At 42.2% G+C, this 6,612-nt stretch overlaps 1 pseudogene; it reads left to right on the plus strand.

Moving 5' to 3' along the window:
- Nucleotides 1-234: 234 nt before the first annotated feature.
- Nucleotides 235-1,354, plus strand: LOC143385756 (poly(rC)-binding protein 2 pseudogene; annotated as a pseudogene).
- The last annotated feature ends 5,258 nt before the right edge of the window (nt 1,355-6,612 follow it).

A 6,612-nucleotide genomic window follows, 5' to 3' on the forward strand; every position in this document is an offset into this window, starting at 1 on the left:
CCTATTCATCCTTTTCTTAATCCAGTTCCTTCCTTCCTCACCCCCTCTTCCTCTTCCACCCCCTTTCTCCTCTGTGCTCCTTTATTCTTTATTCCAAGCTTCCCCCTTCCTCTTTCTGCCCAATCTCTTTTTTTCCCCGTCAGTGGCACCACACCTGCAGGTTTTGGCTTTCACCCCCCACTAATATCACAGTCTTGAGCACTCAAAGTTCAATTCTCTAGGACTCTGCTCAACATGGACACCAGTGGGATTAAAGGAGGATTCAGTGTCACAGCATTCAGCTACTTATGTGTGGAAAGGAAGATGGCAGTATCTTTCTGAAAGGAGAGTCAGTTAAGAAGATGTGGGAGGAGAGTGCTGCACATATGAATGTTGCAGAGGGAATTGTCCTGAGAGAATGGTCACATTGGCTGGGCCCACTAATGCCACCTTTAAAATTTGTTATTGACAAGCTGGAAGAGGACATCAGCAACTCTCTGAACAACAGCACAGCTGCTAAAAGACCTCAGTCACTCTGAGCCTGGTGGTCCCTACTAGTCAGTGTGTGTCTCCCTCATTGGAAAAGGTGGTTATGGGATGGAGATTCAAGAGAGCACAAGGGCTCAGGCCCAGGTGGCAAGGACATGCTACCCAATGCAGCTGAGTAGGCCTTTGTTATCACAGGCATTCTACAATCCATCACTGAATGTGTCAAACAGATGTGCATAGTCATTTTGAAGTCCCCAAACATGTTTTTTCATCACATACTGCCCAAGATGCGACCTTCTGCAGTCCTCTTTGCAGGGTACAGCACAGGCAGTGAGAGTGCAAGTTTTTCCCACAGCACCTCAACCATGTGTCTCAACCTTGACATAAAGGGACCCCTCTAGAGACCTGTGCCACTCAAGGACAGTCTGTCATTCCCTAACTATCCTTGACCAAGCTGCACAAGTTGGCAATGCAACAGTTTCATTGTCTTATGACCCATGTTCCACCTGATTCAGCAGCATTGAATCCAGCTCTTCAGATGTGAAAGGCCATCCAGCAGGTTTGCATGCACCTGGTCAGGCTACTCATAAACTCAGTGTCCCAAACAACTTGAATGGCTGCAAAATCAGGTGTCAAGGTGCCAAAACAAATGAGATCCTTCAGATGTCTGGAGCACAGGTGAATATTGTGAGCCCAGTGGAAGATTTACTGATAGCAGCTCACCATCACTGAATCTGCTGCCAGCACTAACCTGGCTCAGAATCTCATCAAGCTCAGCCTTTCCTCAGAGACAGGTGGAATGGGAAGCTACTGGAACAATGCAGATTTATCTCTTTTCTCTTTTGTCTGCTCACCACCACCCATGATCCATCTGTGTAGTTTCTGAACAGTCAACGATTCCAGGTTTTACATAGTTTGTAAATGTTAAGATTCTACACACTTTATCATCCACTCATGGTTGTTTAATTTTATTTGTTCTAATTAGTTATACATGACAGCAGAATGCATTTCAATTTATTGTACACAAATGGAGCACACATTTTCATTTCCCTGGTTGTACATGAAGTAGAGTCAAACCATTTGTGCAATTATCTATCTAAGGTAATGCTACCCATCTTGTTCCACTTTCTTTCCAATCCCCACAGCCTCTCCCCTCCTCTCCCTCCCCTTTGACCAATCTGGAGTCTGAACCCAAGGGCTCTTAACCACTGAGATACATCCTCAGCCATTTTTTATATTTTATTTAGAGACAAGATCTCCTTGAGTTAATTAGGGAATCTCTAAGTTTCTGAGGCTGGCTTTGAAGCCTTGATACTCCTACCTCAACCTCCTGAGCCTCTGGGATTACAGGCATGAGCCATTGTGTCCCACTTAAATAATTTTTTTAAATTCTCAGTTTAGTATGAATTTTAAAAAATAATTTTTTAAATGCTCAGTTTAGTATGAATTTAAACACCTATATGTCCCCATCTAAATAGAAGTGAATGGCCCTGGGCCGGCTGCCTTCTCTCACTGCCCTTCCCTACCTCTGCCTGGAGATAAGTTCAGTGCCAATTCTTTCTGTCATTCCTTATAGTTTACCATCAATGAGGAAGCAGAATTTTACTTGGTTTTGTCTTAGTTGAGTTTTCAATACTGAATGTATTACCATTAGTGCTCTACCACTGTGGTGCTGTAACTTGTATTGTAGGGATTCTCTGCCTCAGTTGGCTAGACTCCTAATGCTGTCTGAGGCTGTGGGTTTCCCAGATCCCTTCCATGTTCCTGTTTCAGAAACCTCACTTGTTTCCAGTTTAACTTTTTGTTCTTGGTAATTTCATTATTATTATTTTTTAATTTGGCACTCAAGTGAGCACACTTCATAAATGTTGTACACATTGGAAAAACATTGTCAGGTTATAGACTATGAATAAATTTAAATTACTAGAAAATTCCAGTGCAATGTCTGGATCAGCTCTGGCTGTCCATATATGTGTGTTTATGTCTTATACCTGTCTATCCTGGTTTATTTCCATGTCACCATATATTTCTTTTTACTAAATATCATTTGCATGAATTATTTTCTGTGTATTTCAATGTTCTTGGGAAAGTTTTCAGTAATTTTCTCATGTTTAATTCATTTGTGAGGTCATTTGTTTTTCCTTATAATATTCCCTGTATGTGAATTCATTTTCCTTTGAAAAGACTGCAGACATTTATCCTGAGGTAGAGCAGTCTTATTGAACCCTATTGCAGTTTCAGGAAGGAGTTTCATTTTTAATATATTTGAGTGTATCCCTTTCTTCTTTTAGAATTTTTTTTTTAATTTTAATCTTCTTATTAAGAAAACTCATAGGTCATGGAATGGTGGATTCTGAGAGATAAATCATTAGGTGTCCCCCCCTGGACCCAGGGAATGAGCCCTCCTGGGGTCACATTTCAGCAGTAAGAGTCTTACTGCCAACTTGGGAATGTGTTTACCTCTATACAAGTAGGTTTTCATTCTGAATTCCTGGTGAAGCAGGCTCCTTACCTGAGCTGGTTCAAGTGTTTGCTTTTTATTTCTTTGAGTTTTTTTATTGCCATATAATTAGTTTTTTATGCACTAAATATTCATATCTCCTGATTGTATTTTTTATTTTTATTTACTTTTTTGTTTGTTTGAAAATGAGTTGGCAGAGTAAAAGTGTGAGGAGGCCTTTCCCATGAAGCCTTGGCCTCTTCCCAAGTGATTTATGCCTGGCTCCCTCCTTCCCAGTCAGGCCTGACCAGGCACACACCTTCTCTGAGGTCAGGGTAGGCTGCCTTGGAACCAAGGCTGTAATTTCTCACATATGCATGGGACTCTGTGCCCAGAAGAGCTTCCTAGCCAACAGGGCCTGCTTTGGAAAGTCAGGCTCAGCTCTGCATAAGTGGAAATGTCCCTCTGGTGGGGCAGGTCCCCTTGCAGGGAGGAAGTCCTGCCTAAAAAGGGCTTTTGCCAATACCTTGTCTTCCTGGCCTATGTATCCAGGAGCATGATACATCTCCTGTCAGTCAGGGCCCCAGAGTGTGCATATTTGTGTTGGGGACAGAGAGGGGTCTTGTGGAGCCCTGGCCAATCAGCAGGCAGCTGGTGGGAGGGGGTGGCCTTCCACAGTCTCAGAGGCCTGTATCTCTCACCCTGTGGAGTTCAGAATCCGTCTCCAGTACTGTGTCTTCTCTGCTGTGTGAGGCCCAAGTGGCTCTGGCTCAGATCTTCCTCCCTGTGTCCTACAGGTGCTATGAGGTCCACAAGAAGGATGTCAGGTCTCCCCAGAAGTGGAACATGTTGAGTGTGTGGGGCAGGTCTGGTCAGGTGGGAGGTAGGCTTGTTACAAGTGGTGAACCAGCTGTGGCTGGCCTCTGGCCTCCCACTGTCAGCTCCAGAGTCAGCCAAGCCAGATCTGAGTCAGATGCTGCTACAGCTCAGCCCTTGATGCCTTCAGGCCATGGTGTGGGCTGTTCCAGGTTGGGTTTCCCAGTGTTCTAGCTGGTTGGCAGCTATTTTAGTCAGCAGCCATTTTGGCAAACCCTCTCTGCATCGCTGGACCCTAGCCCTAGGCTCTCAGTGTGAAGTGAAGGCAGCGGGTCTCAAGGGATCCTGTCCCTGGTGTGGGGCTCCTGTGTGATAGATGCTAGTCTGAGGGGTCTGTGTCCCTTTTTCTACCCAGGAGTCACCTAGCTTTTCCCAAAATAGCCCATGTCTTGGCAATCAGTGGATCCTTAAAATTTTTGTCTGTCCTCACATTTCCAGACTTCACCTCCCCATCCAGTGCACAGTATTATCATTTTTTTGCTCCTCACAATGCATTCAAGTGGGCACAGCATCGAAGATTTGTTTTCTGTTTGTGAATTTGCTATGTGATAAAACCAGAGAACAGCCACCTGGAATGCCACTGATAAAATACTTTTGTGCCTTTTTTTGTTTGTCTTTCCCAGGCACAGATAATGTAGTAACTTTGGTTTTAAATTCTGTTTCTCTCTTCCCAGGGTCCTGTGTCCTCTGCCATTTTCCTGTCCTTTCCTGGGCTGCCAAAGTGTGTCTAGAGCTGCCCTGTTTCCTGCAGAGTGCAAACAATTTTAGGCCCTGGGACAGCTCTTCTTAGAGGACAACCTGATGTGTGGGGCATAAAATCTCAAGAGAGCCGCTGGAGGGCCTGGGCCTGAGGAATATTTTAAAATAGGCCTCATCTAGACAACTCCCTTCTTGAAACATTATCTCCCCAAGCCCTTTTTCCATTTCTTGGAGCCAGGTGGATAGACAGCCTCTAGATGCTGGTGTTGAGGGGTCAGGTTAGATCTGATACCTTCCCCTGGCATTCCGTCACAGTTGTGCAAGAGAAAAAAAAAATCTCCCAGAGCATAAGAAGCACCCAGTTCAGTGAAGTACTCTTCAATCCTGAAAAGACTGGAGTCATGGTCCAGGTCTCCTGGGAGGGTGATCATGGAATATTTTCTTGAGCAAGACCAATTGGAAAGATGTCCAGCTGGCTGGGATGTTCTCTGCCCTTTCAGCAGAAAAATCTGTGGTCCCTCAGCACTAATCTTTTCTGTGTTTCTCACTTTAAAATTATGTGTTCACTTATTAGAGACCCAGGTTTTCCTAAAATGTGAAATGTATGTATTCAGAACTGAGACAAGCAAATTATTCTGACGAGGTAAAAAAATTTCAAGATAATACCTAGTTTTTTTTCTATTTGATACAAATTTTTATTTACTTTTCTGCTTTCTCTGAGCCTATGTACAAAATTTCTGAGACCTCACTCTTTTTTACAATTGAATCTCAAATGGAATTATAGGTTCTATTCTCAAGAATGCTTCTAGAGAAAAGAGGTTAAAAAAAAACTGCTGTTGTTGAAGAAAGTGATTACATATCCAAAAAAGTTATGGTAGGTAAATTTGAACTACAAGAATTCTTAAGAATATTAGTTCCTTTGTACAGTGAAGAACTCCTGACATTTGGTAAATCTGTTTTTATTCCTGCTTTATGAATTTGAAAGATTAACAATAAATTGTATTGGAAAAACATGGCAATTGCCTGAAGTATGAATTTTTTTTACAAATTGATTCAATATCATGTAAGTTGTTATTATTAAAGAACATCTCTGTTGTCTGAACAGAACAGGTTTTTATGAAATTCATGAGCATCTTTCATGATCTCATCTAATTCCAGTTACCCCCGCAGATACCCCCTCCTAATATCATCCCACTGGGAGTTCACCTTGTACCCTGTAAATTGTGGGGTTTACATGGCCCTTCAGTCTATAATTCTATTTGATGATGTTCTCTATAAGCTGCTGGATTCCTGGACATTTTGGCGACACTTAGATAACTGTCTACTCTTTCCACTTGTAGATGTAGTTTTCTGAATTTTCTCAGCAAAGCAATACTCATGTAATTTCACAGAATTTAAGAAAAAAAGCTAGAGAAACAATAGAGCTGCTTCTCCACAATTTGATTAAAGTGCATGCAATTCATTTCTTCTTTTATCATGGTTTCCTATTTCCTTTGTACCCAGGGTGCCAAATTCAGCCATCTGTGGTCCAGGCAGTTTCCCTGGCTATGGCTGCCAGAAACTGTTTCCATCACAGCATATCATATAGGCCACACCTCAAGGAATGAATTGGAAGTGTTACCTGCTGCCTTTTAGAGGGGATTAAGGATAGTTTTCATTTCCTCTTTAGTTTGGTGCAGAATTTACCTTGACACTACTGGGCCAGGCCTTTCCTCTGATGATGGTCATTATCACTTCCTTAGCCTGTCCATGTTGTATGTTCCTCCTTGTGTGTGTGAGTTGTGGTAGATTGTTTGTCTCCAAGAGTTGGTTCAGTTCATCTGAATTCACAAATTGTGGCCTCACAGTTCTTAATAATATTCCTTTATGGTTCTTTTGATGTCTGTAGGATTGATAATGGTGTGTTTCATTTCTACTGAGTAAATTTTTGTCTTTTTTCTTAACTTAGTTGTGTTGTGCCATTACAAGGTTATCCATGATGAACCTGCTTTTGAGTTGATTCTCTATTGATTTCTTCATCACAGTTTCATTGATGTTTTTAATTATATGCTAGCATCAGATGTAGGTTCTCATTGCTATTCGTTCTTTAGTTCCTGAAGTGGAAGGATGAAGGTTGATTTTAGTTCTTC

Source organism: Callospermophilus lateralis, unplaced genomic scaffold (genome assembly GCF_048772815.1).
Source record: "Callospermophilus lateralis isolate mCalLat2 unplaced genomic scaffold, mCalLat2.hap1 Scaffold_1712, whole genome shotgun sequence".
NCBI classification, from domain to species: domain Eukaryota; kingdom Metazoa; phylum Chordata; class Mammalia; order Rodentia; family Sciuridae; genus Callospermophilus; species Callospermophilus lateralis.